At 46.8% G+C, this 16,326-nt stretch overlaps 1 protein-coding gene across 1 annotated transcript in view; it reads left to right on the forward strand.

The window, feature by feature from the left end:
- The first annotated feature begins 11,027 nt into the window (after window positions 1-11,027).
- Window positions 11,028-16,326, forward strand: part of FAM3D (FAM3 metabolism regulating signaling molecule D) — a 36,474-nt gene continuing 31,175 nt past the window's right edge. The window contains exon 1 of the mRNA XM_055344124.1: window positions 11,028-11,092. The gene's annotated coding sequence lies outside the window, so the exon portion shown is untranslated. The remainder of the gene's footprint in view (window positions 11,093-16,326) is intronic.

The raw sequence follows: 16,326 nt of genomic DNA on the forward strand, positions 1-16,326 counted from the left end.
CCTGTCTATGATTTTAAACTCCGTTGTCTTGGGACTGTCTTATTTCTGTTGTGGAAGCTGTCTGTTGTGGCCCTAGCTTGTCAATAAAAATTATGTTTCTATTTTAAATTAATTAATTAATTAAAATAAAACAGGAGAATGCAGGGATTACTGACTGACTCTTCTCAAGAACTAAAGCCATATCTCATGGTGGGGTTGGGGACAGGGATACAAAGCAGTGTAGCCAACAGAGCCTATGGTGACCTCCAATGACCTCCACCTCCTGGTATTCATATCTTGTATAGTTCTCTCCCAATGTGGATGGAAACCGTGACTTGCTTCTAACCAAAAGAATATGGAAGATATGAAGGGAATTTGCTGATTTGAGATCCTAAATCAATTTGAGTTCATCAAAGGATGGATTATCCTCAGCGGGTCTACTTTAACTGCACAAATGGCCTAGAAACAGAGACTTCACCCCCCTCAAGGCAAGAGATTCTCCACACTGGCTTGATGAAGTACTATGGTGAAGAAGTCCATATAGCAAGGAACTGTGAACATTCCCTAGGACCTGAGAACAGCCTCCAGGCCACAGCCAGCAAACACTTGGGGCCTTTAGTCACACAACCTCAAGGAAATATGCGACAACTTCAGCCACAGCACACGAATGAGCTTGGAAGCGGGTTCTTCCCCAACTGAGCCTCCAGATGAGAATGCAACCAAAAAAAAAAAAAAACCAACTTGATTACAGTCTTGTAAGACACTGAGTGGAAGACCCAGTTAAAATGTGCCCAGACCCAATGCACAGAAACTTTGAGATACTATTTGTTGTTTTAACCCATTAAGTATGTGGTAATTTGTTATGCAACAATAGACAACTCACGCAGGCAGTGACAAGAGCTAATCCCATGAAATAGTAACTAGAGATTCATTAATACCCACCGTCTGTAATGTCCTGCTTGTTAGTCCTGCTGTGGGTCATTTCTGATCCCAGACAAAGCATTTCAGGTGTTCCCTAGGATGTAAACTTGGTCATTCACTTGAGCACACCCTGTGTACCAGGCTCTGTTAGGGACTGAGGATTCAGAGACTATGATATTATATTTCTTTCAAGGAGCTTACAGACCAGGTGGAGAGATAATGTAAGTCACTGCTTGATTAGCACATGTTTACAGAGGGATGACAGTATGGCAGGCATTGTGCTAAGTACTGTGGCCAGAGAAGGAAAAGGGTCTGCTCAACTTGAAGTGTCATCCAGATTATAAGGAACTGGAGGCAGCTTCTAATGGCTGACAAGAGTCAATTGTTAAATTTTCCACGACCCAATTTTTTAACACAGTCATAATTAGAAGTTAAATTATTTAAACTTACAAATTAAGTAAAGTATATTTTTAAAGGTAATAAATACCCAAAACTCATCATATCCTAATTTTTTTCTACATTTTACTTCTATCTATGCTCTTGAATTTGCAGGCATATATTATATATGTAGGGTGGAAATGCTATACAGTGGTGTGCTAGTATGTGTGTCTTCCCAACTCCACATTTAGTGATTTTTATAATGGCAGCTGCAAATACACACAGCCATAGTGTGTGTATTTATGTCACAGAAATTGGCAAACATTACAGATTTGAGCTTGATTTACTGCCTTGTTGATACTCTAAGCCCTAGGCCTTAAGAAAGTGATGTAGAAATGTTAACAATGCAGCAAACATTAAGTGTGTCATGTGCTATAGCCATTACATTTAAGATGAACAAAAAAATCAAGGAAACATTCTTCCAGTATCCAAAAACTGTTGTGTAATTCAGCAAAGGAGTCGTTCATGTCATTGACAATCAAGTGAAGTTTTGACACACATCTTCAAACTCACTTTCATTTTATTTATTAATGTAAATGAAAATATCAACCAAAGTTCATCACAGAACTACACTTGCTCATCCTATGACATGAAAGACCTCTTTACTGAATCAGAAAGTGATCAAATATATATTCATAGTCTAATGGTGTCAAATCATGGTTGAATTGCAACCAAAAACTGGCTAAAATAAGAGTCAGAATGAAAGCATTCTGTGAGTCAATGACCATATGAAATTTATAAGAAAGAGTATTGGGGATCTCTGGGTGGCTCAGCAGTTTAGCACCTGCCTTTGGCCCAGGACATGATCCTGGAGTCCTGGGATCAAGTCCCACATCAGGCTCCCTGCACGGAGCCTGCTTCTCCCTCTGCCTGTGTCTCTGCCTCTCTGTGTCTCTCATGAATAAATAAATGAAGTATTTTTTAAAAAAATAGTATTGTGTTATTCTTATGTAATAATAAGTGTGTTTTTGACACATATCCTTTATACCAGTACAATATAATAAATCTACTTATGTAAAGAAGATGTGGTATATGTATTCAATGGAATATTACTCAGCCATCAGAAAGGATGAATACCTACCATTTACCTGGACGTGGATGAAACTGGAGGGTATCATGCTGAGTGAAATAAGTCAATTGGAGAAAGACAATTATCATATGGTTTCACTCATATGTGGAATATAAGAAATAGTGAAAGGGACTATAAGTGAAAGGAGGGAAACTGAGTAGGGAAAATGTAGAGAGGAAGACAAACCATGAGAGACTCCTAACTCTGGGAAACAAACAAAGGGTTGCAGAAGGGAAGGTGGGGGTGATGGGGTAACAGGGTGATGGGCACTAAGGAGGGCACGTGATGAGATGAGCACTGGGTATTATACTGTATGTTGGCAAATTGAATTTAAATAAAATATTAAAAAATAATAAAATAAAATAAATCTAGTAATGTATATATGTGCCTACATTTTTTTCTGAAGAGCTGGTTGCAAACTTCCATTTAGCACATCACCTGGTGGAGACAGACACAGATGCCTATCAGTGAATTCAAAGCAATCATCAAAGTGTGAATGAAGATGCAAGGCAGTAGCAGGGAGTGACATCTCTCTAACTGAAAAGATATGAGGGGCGATTTTTTTACCCAGGTCACTACTCTTAACTAGGTTGGAGAGGATGTGATTCAAAGACTAAGGTGAGACTAATTTCCTGGGGACAGGCTGGCCCAACATTGTGTCTCCTTCCGACTTAATAAGTAAAAAGGCATTTAGAAAGCTGTCAACCAGAGAGTTCTCTTTATTGCTCCTGTTTGAGTCCCAATTCTAGACCTCATTGTGGCCTGGGAGATGGGGTCACAAAGCAAGGTCTCAGCAACCATCAGGATCTTCTGCAAAGAAAAAGGACAATGGAGTCACAAAGAAAGACAGCAGCTGACAGGGAAGAAGCATCCTGCTTGCTAGGCTCCGTGGGAGTTTTACCTGCATCATCTCATTTCATCCTCATGACAACCCAGTGAGGACATCTATCTTATCAACTTCATTTTACAGAGGAGGAGACTGGGGCTCAGAGAGAGGAAGTGACATATCCAAGCATTCTCACACTACCAGTCAGTGCTGGAGTCAGGATTTGAACCCAGGAAAATGGACCACGTGCACATTACAGTGATGGGGGAAGCTGGATCTTGCCCAGCCATCTTAGTGAAGACAATATGTGAGCAGGACAGGAAAGCATGGGAAACATAAAGCCTCATCCATGTCCATCATGATAATGATGAAGAAGGATCTGTAAGAACTGGGGGTGGGAGGAAATTCTTCCATTTAAATTGGCTTTCAGATTTTTTTTGCTGTTAGGTTGTTTCCTCCAACTTACAAGAAACAAATTTTTCATTGTTTTCACAAATTTTTATTGAGTTCCTACTATAATTCTAGGGGTGGGAGTTATGGCAAAGAACAAGAAAGACAGTAAGAAACAAACGGTGGAGCTCTTCTTTTGGCATCCACCCCAGACTGTGTCAGGAAGCAGACTGATCTTTGCTTTTCATTGTACTCGGGGGCCCCCGTTTGGTGTCTAGCCCAGAGAAGGTACTCATTGAGTATTTATGGGTGAACAGCTGAATGGGTGAATGCCACAAGGGATAATCATACCACTTTACCTGTCCCAGTCCAAAGGTGCTTGAAGACAATCAGAATGAAAAAACTCCCAAATGTGCTCAGTGTCTGCTTTCCCCCAGGCTGGCCCTAAGAGAAGACCCACCAGCCACCTCCTGACTGGCCCACCCACTCAGAGCCCAGCCCCTGGGTGGGAAGCTCCTGGTCACCTTCCCCATGCAGTGGCTCCCTGCACTTCTGATTCCTCTGCTTCCCCCACAGTCACTGTAGAAGACAGACCCCATAGCAGAAGGGCAGGTATGAGCCAGCATGGTTACCTGGAATCTGAGAAGGGTGAGCCCTCTCCTCTGGAATGAAAGGACAATAGCTGTGAGCTCCAATAGAAAAGTGATAAGGTGGCCATAAAGGCCAGCTGCTTCCTCTCCAGACCATCAGATTCCCTGCTCCACCTGAGTCCTCCTCACAGCATCAAAAATCAGGGCAGCCTCAATTTGCATTGCAATTTGTTTATCTACTTTTTAAACATGTGTCCCCACCTAACGAAGATTCCACCCAAGGAAGACCCCACCCACAGAGGAACTACCCAAGGAGGATTCCATGGTCTTGGGGAGTGGGGCACCCACTGAAAGGAAAGGCCAGGGGAGAGAAACACAGAGTATCGACAATAAATTTAATTATGATGATTATAAAGCAATCTACTAGGTGTCGAAAATGTAAGGGGTGGGGGGAAGAGTTGTGTCAAGGGGAAAATTAAAATCGCCATAATCCCACTTCTGAGAGACAGCATTGTTTGTACTTTGCTGCATTTCTTGCAGCCTTTCATCTGTATGTGTCCTTGTCTTCACAGTGTTTAATTGAAATCCTTTGCAGAATACTGTTTAGAAATCTGTGACCATGTGAAAAGAAAAGGAGAGGCCAGATCCTGTTTCCACAACATGACTAAGCCCCACCCCACCTCCATTTTTTTAGGCAACCTGGAAAGATGAAGGGAGCTCCAGAATTATGGCTGGTACTGAAGTTGAATTATGGTTAATACTGAAGTTCTTGCCACCTGACAAGTGGTTTGGAGTAAGATTTAACTTGATTTAGAAAAATAAAGAAATATGACATTTCTTATACCTGTGGTGTGGAGTAAACTTTATGCCAGCTGAATGGATGGGTGGATTGAGGGATGGCTGCCTGGACAGCAGGTAAAAATGAGGAGTAATAGAGAAATGGAAAGAAAAAGAGAGAACAAAAGAGACACACATATATATGCTTGTATGTGCATAGAATATTCTAGAAGGATACTTAGAAACTTTGAACAGTAGATCCATCTTGGAGAGTAGGTGAAAGTGGGCCTTTAAATGGTTATTTTATTACCTCTGCACCACTTTGAATATTTGACTATGAGGTAAGCATTATCTTTTAATTCCTAAAACATTCAAAGTTATTTTTCCCACATTAGTTATTATGAATATGTTAGGAATGAAGGCTGCAGATGGTATTAAGGTTGCTAATCAGCTGACTTTAAAACAGGGAAATTATCCTGGATTATCCAGGTTGACCCAGTTGTAACCCTTAAAAGTGGAAGAGGGGAGCAGAGGAAAGAGTCAGAGAGGGCAGCCCAGGTGGCTCAGCGATTTAGCACCGCCTTCAGCCCAGGGCGTGATCCTGGGGTCCTGGGATCGAGTCACATGTCGGGGTCCCTGCATGGGGCCTGCTCCTCCCTCTGCCTGTCTCTCTCTCTCTCTCTCTCTCTCTCTCATAAACCAATAAAGTCTTTTTAAAAGAGAAAGATATGCAAAGATAGAGGAAGGGGCTGCAAGCCAAGAAAGTAGCCTCTGAAAAGTGGGAAAAAGCAAATTTCTCCCTGGAGCCTCCAGAAAGGGATGCAGCTCTGGGACACGCTGATTCTAGCTCTGTGAGAGCCATATCAGACTTCGAACCTGATCCCATGGCCCTCCCCCTCCCACCCACAAAGTGATCCACTTGTGCACAATTTGGCCAGACTGCCCATGGGCCAGGCCTCCAAGGCCAAGAGCTTCTGCACCAGCTCCCCACACTGGTCCCAGCATAGTCGGCAGGACTTCCATTCCCACGTTTTATTGTTGCCATTGTTTAAAGAAACAGCAGCAGCACTAAATGAATGGAGGAATTAATTATTAATGCTTGCAAACAGAATCTCTAACTCTATTAGTACTCTGAGCGTAGCTGTGCCTCTCACGCCAAGGCGCTGACTCTATTACACAGCAGATCGAGGCACCAGGCACACGTGGCCACATTGGATTTGGTCGATTAACAAGGGGCAAGGAAAAGTGTTAAGTTATTCGTAGTTTCTGGTGCCACCACTTGGCATAGTAATGTTCGTGCCTTTCCCCCTTGGCTTCAACACACACCTGACTTCCTTTTGTTACCAAGGCCCGTGGCGGCTGTGAAAAACCGCTGGTGATCTGGTGCTGAGGGGAATACACAGGAATCCCTGCCTAGGTCCTGGCCCAGTTTCTTCTCGAAGATTAGAACCGGAAAGATCGGTGTGGTGGACATTGATCGCATTAGCAAACCACTTCTTTTATCTTTGGGCACCCAGACGGTTAAATACAGAGTACAAAATACAGTGAACCAAACACACACACCTGTATACCCCGGTGCACACACGCACACATGCTCATGGGTACCCAAGAAACAGACACACACACGCTTTTGGGCACCCACACTTAGACACACACACACACACACACACAAACACACACACACACGGTGACACAGCTCTGCATTTTATCTCAGACATGCCGGGGGTAGGTTCTGCTCCTCTGGGCTTTCCTCTCTGAGTGAAGCATTCTAATTCAGAAGCTACCCTAGCTCTGGGGAAATAATCTTCAGATTAGTTTCTCTGCCTGCCAGGAACACAGGGCCATGTTCGATTTTTAAAAAGTGCTGTATTTCAGGAAGTGCTGGGGGGCCTGGGGTGTTCTGGAGCCCCTGAGAAGGTCCCAGCTGCTGACCCCACAGCTCTCAGAGGTGCAGATGGGTGGGTGGCGTGTGTCCCTTCCCAATTTCCCACTTGCTAGCTATGTCATCAGGGGCAAATTACTTATACGCTCTATGCCTCAGTTTCCTCAAGTGTAAGTTGTAGGTAAAAATAATACTTCCCTTGGAGGGTTGTGCTAGGAATTTTTCTGATCCACCCAGGCGCCCCTAATCCCCCCTACTTTTTAGGAACACACACATACACATACACATACACATCCCTTAAAAAGGCATTGCTCAGAACACGGCTTTCTATTTGTGGACAGCTCTTTTCCCCCATGGTTTTGAAAGCCCCTTGAGATTCACGTTCTTTTTGTCTCATAAAACCTTGTGGGGCAGGAAGGCTGAAATTATTGGTTTTATTTTTTAAAAGGTGCACCCTCTGGGTCTCAGGAATCCTTGCAATAGCCCTGGGAGGAGGAGAAGGTCACAAGACGTACCTGTAAAAATTCATCACAGTGTATGTATAAACCACACACACAGAAATCATCAAACACCCAGCAGTCGAGGAGGGCAAATGAAGGTGGTGCTTTGTAACATGCAAGAGTGTGCAATCATTAAGAAATCAGTCCACGAGTTTCCAGTGACGTGGGAAATGCCTCAGCTCTAATGCTGAGTGAAGAGAAGGGTTACAAAACCGGATACACATGAGGAGCTTCATTCAACAATCAGGGGGAGGAAATAGGCAAAAATATTAACGTCATTCCCAAGAGAGGTTATACTTGCCGGATATTTTTTCCTTTATACTGTTCGGTGTTTTCCAAAATCTCCAGGATGGAATTGTATTATTTTTATAATTAAATTTTAAAAACACAAGGCACCTGGGTGGCTCAGCAGTTGGGCGTCTGCCTGTGGCTCAGGTCCTGGGATGGAGTCCCACATCGGGCTCCCCACGGGGAGCCTACTTCCCCCTCTGCCTGTGTCTCTGCATCTCTCTCTGTGTCTCTTATGAATAAATAAATAAATAAATAAATAAATAAATAAATAAATAAATAAATAAATAAAATTTTTAATAAGCTATCGAGTTACAGTTGCTTTCCTGAGGACATGCAGCTGGCTGGCAGTAGAGACAGTGCCCTGAACCATTCAGCAGTGGGAGGGATGGTGACCATCCCCTCCTTCGATACCAACACTCCCCAAGGAAATGAATCAACTGTCACACACCAATAATTTTACTTTGAAGACCTCTTACCAAACCCTGAATCCAGGCTTGACAGTGACCCCCACTCCTGCAGTATTGTCATCTGAGAGAGAGAGAAGGCATCCCGAACCTTTTACCTGAAAAGTCAAAGTCACAGAAGATTTTTTTATACTAATAAGAAGTAATTATAATCACAGAGTTTACTGAGCATCTACTATGGGCCAGGTTCTTCAAACAGATTCTCATAACTATCCTGTGACATGAGGATTACCCCGCTTCATAGAAGAGAAAATCGAGGCTTGAAAATGAGAAGGCACTGGCCAAGGGCGTCCAGCAGGTCAGTAGCAGAGTCAGGCCTGAATAAGCCAGGGCCCATGCTCTCCACCTGCACTGCAGACTGGGCCCCAGTGCTGAGACCCAGTGGACTCCTCTCTGAGCGAACACTGGAAAGAAGTTCCCTGGGAGGCCTGCTCAGGCTGATGCTTCATTGAGGGCTTTGCCATTGGAAGGAAAATGAAGCAGTGATTTCCTGATGGCTAGTAATTTCTCCAAGGCCTGAAGCCCTTGAGGAGACAGACTTTCCTGGGCCTTCTCCTCCTCTCAGAGCTATTGCAAGGATTCCTGAGACCCAGAGAGGGGGGAGGGAAGGCCCAGGGGTCACACAACTGCTCTGGGTAGAGTAGGGGTCATGGCTTATGGCCTCCAGACTGGTGCTGTCCATATTGACACCAATGCAGAGATGAGCTGGCACTCATTCATTCATTCATTCATTCATTCAGTAAACCTTTACTGAGCACGTGCTGGGCACCAAGCATTGTTCTAGTGAGCAGAACCCTGCCTTCATGGGATTCACTTTCCAGTAAAGCAGGACAGATGACAAGTGAACAAATATTCAAGAAATATCTTTTCAGGCCGTCATAAGTGCTACAGAGAAACTGAAATAGGATTGCACTTGATGTTAGCAGAATAATGGCCTTCGAGGACACCAACCTCCTCAAACCCAGAGCCCTGCAAACATGTGCCATTAGTTACATAACTAAGGGATTAAAGTTGCAGATGGAATGAAGGTTGGTAATGAAGAGCCCCTGAGACAGGAAGAGTATCCTGGAGTATCTGGGTGGGCCCAATGTCTCCAGGGGCCTTTAGGAGCAGAAGAGGGCAGCAGAAAGGAGAGAAAAAGAGGTGATCCAAGGAGGATCATTGTTATGACACTGTTGGCTCGGAAGATGGAAGAAGGGGTCATGAGCCAAAGACAGCAGGCAGCCTCCAGAACCTGGAAAAAGCAAGGAAATGAATTCTCCCTGGGGCCTCCAAAAAGGAGCACAGTCCTACCTACACCGGGATTTTACCCCAGTGAGGCCCGTCAGACGTGTGGCCCACAGAACCGTGAGACAGCACATGCATGTTGCATCGAGCCACTAAGGTTCTGGTGGTTTGTTACAGCAGCCCGGAAACAAGAGAGCATCGGAGAGGCCTCGGCTGATCAGCTGCTGGAGGACGTTCTCCTGCTCTCTGCTATTCGCTACTACAGGTTCCTTCCCAGAACTCACCACAATTTTAATTCAATAACTCATTTGTTTACTTTGGGAAGGAAGGGAGAGGACCTTGACGTGGAAGGTCGGACCTGAAGGAGGAAAAGACACCAGCCATGGGCATATCCGTCCAGGCAGGGGAGAGGAGTAAAACGAAGACAGGGCCAGATGGGAGGCCAGGCCTAAAACCAGCCAGGATGCAGGAAAGTGCACCCCCACTTTGGTGGGCGCCAGAACAGCAGGCCTTTATCTTCTTTATCTTCTGCCCAGCTCTCTGACCTCATGTCCTTGGATATTCATCCCAGGGGGGCAGCACATCCTTTCTGGAAGCAGTCAGGGTAGAAATCACCAACTACAGCAACACCCTCTGCCAGCAAAGAGGAAGACACCAACCCCCCAACCCCACAACGAGCCCACGTGGAATGCAGTGCCTACTGGGAAAGAACTCGCCCTAAGGGGAAAAGTTCTTGGAAATGAGAATCATGAGTTGTAGCAAAGCTGGGGCTGTTTGGTGGGGAGTGGGGGACACCGAGACCCAGGGAGAGAGAATGGCAATCAACACTACATTTGCTGTTGTGCGAGAATTTTACTACCTATTGGCGCTTCTCTGTTCCCTTCCCTCCTGCCCTCCTCTCTCCAACTTCAATTTCTAACTCGTCCCCCAGACCAAATCCAGAATTTTCTCCCCAGACCACTTCCTGTGCCTGGTCAAGAGGGCCCCTTGTCCATCATCCAGGCTCACTGTCTTTAGCTGCCTTTACCTCCCCCACCCACAGCGTGTGTCTCCTCCCCAGGCTCACCTCCTGCCTACTTCCTCCAGTGCAGCCACCCTGGCCTAGAACCTCAAAGCAGGTGGCTTCACTCACTCACTGGACTGCTCCCTCTTCACGCCCAGGGCCTGGAAAGGGCACCAGCAGGGAGTTGGTTTGTTTTGGGGTGGTGTCATATTGTGTCTTGTTTCCCTTTCTCAAGCAACGATTGTGGTATTTCATTCCTCATTAAATTGTTCAAATCCCCACCCGAACTTCCCCTGCCAAGGCCAGAGAGCTCTGTGGGGAAGAGACGCTCACAGCCCCCCTAAGCCAGGGCTCTAAGTGGCTCTTCAGCCAGGCAAGACTTTGGACTCATTTCCTCCTTTGGATTAATTTCCTCCTTCCTGGGAAGATTGTTTAACAGGGCAGGGAGAGTTTATGGCAGGCTCCTCTGCAGGAGGGCAGAGCCAGGGCAGAACCAGGAGGAGCTAGCCTGTCCCTGCCCATGAGGTGCCCATGAGCCACTCTGTCCCTGCCTCTGGGCCTGCTGCATCTACAGAGCCCACCTGGGAGGCCCCAGCCCCTCAGAGAACCATCAGGCTGGCCCCTCACAACAGCTGGTCCAGGGGGCTGGCTGGCTGGGTCAGGGACCCCAAGGCACCAGCTGGAACATCTCATCTTCTCCATCGAAGCAGGGAAGCGGGAGACTTGAGCCCTCAGGTATGTTTCTACCAGCATGGAAAGAGCTATCCATCTGGGTCCACGTTATTGAGAGAAAGGAAAATAGATGTGGGGTGGGTGGAAGATTAAGGAGCAAAGGTGCAGGGCATGCAAGCCAGGGATTTGATCACCCACATTGCAGGCTTTTTTTCTACACCACAGGGGCCCCTCAGCTTTCGTTCATTCATTCATCTCTTCATTCAAAAAACACATTTGAAAAATCAACCATGAGCCACACCAATATTTAAGGAATAAACAGGGACGCCTGGGTGGCTCAGCGGTTTAGTGCCTGCCTTCAGCTCAGGTTGGGATCCAGAGGTCCTGGGATCAAGTCCCACATAAGGCTCCCCTTGAGGAGCCTGCTTTTCCTTCTGCCTATGTCTCTACCTCTCCGTGTCTCATGAATAAATAAATAAAATCTTAAAAAAAAAAAAAGAATAAACGAGAGAGGCCCCAAATCTCCTTTTTCTCTGAAAATAATGATCTGAAAGGTTACAACAAAGGCACGTGGTCTTGAGAGATCTTCTAGCTGTGTGATTTTGGGCCAGTCCCTACTCTTCACTAAACCTCAGTTTTCTGATCTGTAAAATGGGAGTGCAAATCTGGCTCTCCGCCATCCATCCTTGCAGTTCCCTGTCTAGGCAGCTAAAATAGCAATCACAAAAACACATAAAACAGCATCTGTCATGTGCCAGGCTCTGGGCTAAGTGCTCTCTATATAATAACACATTTAATCTTCGTATCACGTCTATGCGATAGGCATCATATCACTCCCATTTTTTGGATGGGGTGCTAAGGCGTGGAGAGATTAAATAGCTTGCCTGAGCAATGTGACTGCAAAATGTGTGCTCCCAGCATTAGGCAGCACTGCCTCTCTCGTGCGTGCGGTTGATCCAAAGTCTGTGGCTGGAAGAGAGCTGGTGCGAGAGAACCCTTCCAGATGATTCATTCAGAAAGCATTAACTGAGCACTTCCTTCATGTCAATTAAATAAGAATACAATGATTAAGACAGGATTAAAAAAAAAAAACAGGTATGGGGGTGCCTGGGTGGCTCAGTCAGTTAAGTATCTAACTCTTGGTTTCGGCTCAGGTCATGATCTCAGGGGCATGAGACTGAGCCCTGTGTCAGGCTTTGCCCTCAGCATGGAGCCTGCTTCTCCCTAGCTCTTTGCCCCTCCCTCCACCATGCTTGGTCTCTCTTTATCTCTGTCATAAATAAAATCTAAAAAAAAAAAAAAAAAAGTATGGCTCTAGCCATCAAGTGAAAAACAATTTGCACAAATAGTCATTTCAAGAACACTTTGGACATGTACCATAAAGGAGGTAGGCGTCAGGACAGACTTCTCGGAGATTAAATTTGCTGAGGAATGCTGGGGGGGAGGGGTAAGCTTTTGGCACACTGCAGAATCTAAGAGGAATGGGAGAAGGGGCAGGGCAGAGGGGGGAATAGTCCCACAGGGAGAGGGCCGGAGCCGGCAAGGGGAGCTGAGGACAGCAAGGGGCTCACGCCTACCCGGGCCCAGCAGGCTGCGGGGTGGAGTCTGGCTCTCCCCAGGGTTTGCTCCAGTCTGTCCGTCTGCTCTTGGGCACCTCCCGGCTCCCCCTTCCGGCTGGCCACTGCCTACCTGAAGCCAGGACCAGTAGACGGGCTGATCTGGGAGGAGGGGCAGCTGCCACTGGGGTTCTGTCTTCTGGCCATCATCTACACCCCTCCCTCTGAGCTCACCTCCACCTTTACACACGGTCCAAAGCTGCATTCCAGTAGGAATTTGGAAGCCTGCCGAGCAGAGGTTATTTCCTGGGGTGAGGGATGCTGGAAGCCATGGTTTGCCAACACGTGCTCAGGCTGGGCAATTCCTCCTCGGATGAGACAAGCGTGTCTAATATTGCTGGGCAGACCGGGTGCAGCTGCTGGTGGGCAGCGGCCAGCCTGTGTGGGGGTGGCAGGCCCCCGCTAGCCTGGCCCCCCAGCACACAGCATAGGCCTCCTGGAGAGGGCAGACACTTCTGATGGTCAGTACCCACCGCTTGCTCTGGGAGGCCCTGGGAAACAGAGGTGGGAATGCCAGGGTCTGCTCCCCAAGGCCTAGAAGTCGTGGAGAGGGCACCACCTTTGGAGTTTGAATCCTAGCTCTGCCTTTTTCTTGCTGTGTTACCTCGGGCAACTTACTCACCTGTCTGTGGATGTAACTGTGGTTGAAAATGGGAAAATCCTTGTGTATCAGGGGTTACTCTTCTGGGTGCAAGTGACAAAAAAAAAAAAAAATTCAAACCAGCTGACAAATAAAGGACCTATATTGGCTCACTTACTGGAAAGGTCCAGTGATCCTCTGACAGACAGAGCTGGATCTAGGGGCTCGATGACATCTCAGGACTCTGACTCCATCTCTGGGATCCTTTCCTCTACGTTGCTTTATTCTGGCAAAATCTCCCCACACAGTGGCAGATACCCATCAAGTTTTAAGTCATTTCTAGTCAGCAACCTCAGCAGAAAGGCAGATCTTCCTCCCTGCCAAGTCCATCAAGACCCCTGGGAGGGCTGTGATCTTGCCTGCCCATCTCTGTGACCAAGAAATCGAGTTAGGCCTGGGTCCCATGGCCACGCTTGGAACCAAGATTGGGGCCATCCCTAGACAACTGCACAGCAGGGAACACAGGAAGGGAGTTTGATTCCCAAAGGAAAATCTGGGTGAGCACCAGATAAAGCGGGAATGGGTGCTGGAAAGATGACCCAAGCAGCAGGTGTCCACCACAGTCCGGCTCCAACCATCCCTAATCACAGTTACAATATTGCATCAGCTACTCCACTTGTGTGACCTTGGGCAAACCACTTAATCTCTTTAAGCCCCTCAACAGTAACATGAAGTCAGTAAAAGAATCTGCCTCACAATACTCTTGGGAAGATTAAGTGAAAGGACACAGGGCTCAAATCCGGCCAACTAACAGTGTTAGTACTTATTAGACTCATAACTATGATTATTATTAAGATTATTTCTCTTTCAGAGATGTGTAGGTCCCACATGGCTCTGGGGAAGATTTATCTCCTAAAGCCTTCCCAAAACCCCATTGACGTCATTGTGAAGGCCGCCATCTTGTTAATCACAGAGGCCAAGACCCAGCTCTCTCTGATGGAAAGGAATAGAATTGCCCACTGGGTCTGAGGTGAATTTCGTCATGCTTGACCTGCTGAAGTGATTCAGACAGGCCAACAGCAGGCCATGGCTCAGGGGATGAACCCAGACGCTCAGGCAGTCCCCTCCTGATACAGTAGTCCTCTCTGGTGACACACAGCCAGACTCAGCAAAGAGAAATTCTGATGGCACTAACTGGCCTCTCAGACTAATGCACCCAAAGATGCCTAGGGGAGGAGAAGGAGGCTGCATGTTTGGCCAGATACCTCCTCCTTCCTCCTGTTGCTCCATCAGGGCCTGGAGGAATCCATTCCAGATCCATAGCATACTTTTCTCTCATTCTGGAGGGATTTCTGCCAACTTGGGAGGTAGGGAGGAGGGCACAGGGGCAACCCAAGCAGAGCACAAAGGGGCCTACTTGCTTAACAACTGTCCTTATAGAGCATTTCCTCCATAACAGGTACTGTGAGTGGGGTGTATTCTCAAATTTAATTTTTACTAAATTAGGGATTGTGATAACCACATAAAACCAAAACCAAAGCTGAAAGGGCTGTGTCCACAGAATCCAGATGGGGCTTCAAACCCTCCACTCAACCACCATACTATGTAAACTTGAAATCCCCAGGCCAGATGAGGCCTCTGCAAACCCGAAGGTGCAAATATGGCTAGAGCTGCCATTTACTGGTTGCTTCCTGAGTGCCAGACACTGAGCAAGGCAACTTCAGATAATAATCTAGTCAGGTAAATGTGGAGGAAAGTCCAGGGCCGGGTTGCTGGGCCCTGCTAAACAAGCAGGGCGTTGGTGGATCTGCCCCTGAGGAGCACACTGGCTGGTGGGTGGAAACGGAGGACAGAATGATAGGGACTCTCTCTTATCCTACGGAAGCCTTCCTTCTCCACTACCAACGGTCCAGCCAAACCCAGGCAGGCTGAAGCTCAGGAAAGGGAGCACCCAACCTCATGCCCACTTTGGACTAAGAGGGGCAACACCCAAATCAGGTTGGACAAACTAAGGCCCATGGCCAAATTCCGCAGCACCTGTTTTTATAAATAAGTTTTATTAGAACGTAGCCACATTCATTCATTTACATACTCCTACTTCTGCTCCTTTCCCACTACGATGGCAGAGCTGAGTAGCTGTGACTGAGAACATACGGCCCAGAAAACCCAAAATATTTCTTCTGGTCCTTTGCAGAAAACTGCCCAGCCCTAGTCTAGAGGAGTTGGACACCGTGGTTAAGAGTGCAGACTCCTCCCCCACCCCCCCCAAAAAAAAGAGTGCAGACTCCTGGGCTCCTCTCTGGGATCCTTTTCTTCCTCTGCCTTTCACCAGCTATGCCCTCTCACTCTGTGCCTTAGTTTCCCCAAACTCTTCATTAAGCTGCTGCTGATTAAATTAGTTAAAATAAGGAAGCCTCAAGGCAGCAGCTGGTACATGTGTGTGGGGTTTTTTTGGTTTTTTTTTGTTTTTTGTTTTTTGTTTTTTTGTTTTGTTCTGGGAAACATCCCAGGCACTTGAAGAGTAAAAAGCCTCAGCATCCTGTGCCTCTCACGCCTTCTTGAATCTCCTGTTGGGTGGCTCTGCATGGCCCAGTAATTCTACAACTGGCCAGAGCTGGAGAAAACCATTCAAACCAATAAATAAAATCAAAACAGTGCAAAATGGGAATCGCAGGCTTTTTTTCCTTCTAAAATAAATGTCACTGAAACAAATTGTTCGGGCCACCAGCCTTATTGTTTACAGATTCATTTGCAGTTTCTGTCCCTCTGTACTGGTGACATGATCAATTAATTGCCCCTAAGTACCAGGGGTTGACTAGAAGGACCGTTTAGAGAATGAAAGGCAGCCTCTGGTTCCTCTGATTCTGGGCCTGGGCCTTGTGGTCAGGATGCAGGATGGCCTTGAGGGTCGACTGGAAGCTCAAGGCAGGTGGCAACTGGGTCTGGGCAGGGTCACACATGTCCCCTGGTCCCACTCAGCACCTGACTCCCATGTGCGTGAGCACATGCACATGTGTGCACACAAGCGGGGTCACGTGCCAGTGCACGTGTGCATCCGTTAGTGTGTCTGTCACTGTCTCCTAGTGCTTCTGCTGCTTTTC

Source organism: Nyctereutes procyonoides, unplaced genomic scaffold (assembly GCF_905146905.1).
Source record: "Nyctereutes procyonoides isolate TBG_1078 unplaced genomic scaffold, NYPRO_anot_genome, whole genome shotgun sequence".
In the NCBI taxonomy this organism is placed as follows: Eukaryota; Metazoa; Chordata; class Mammalia; order Carnivora; family Canidae; genus Nyctereutes; species Nyctereutes procyonoides.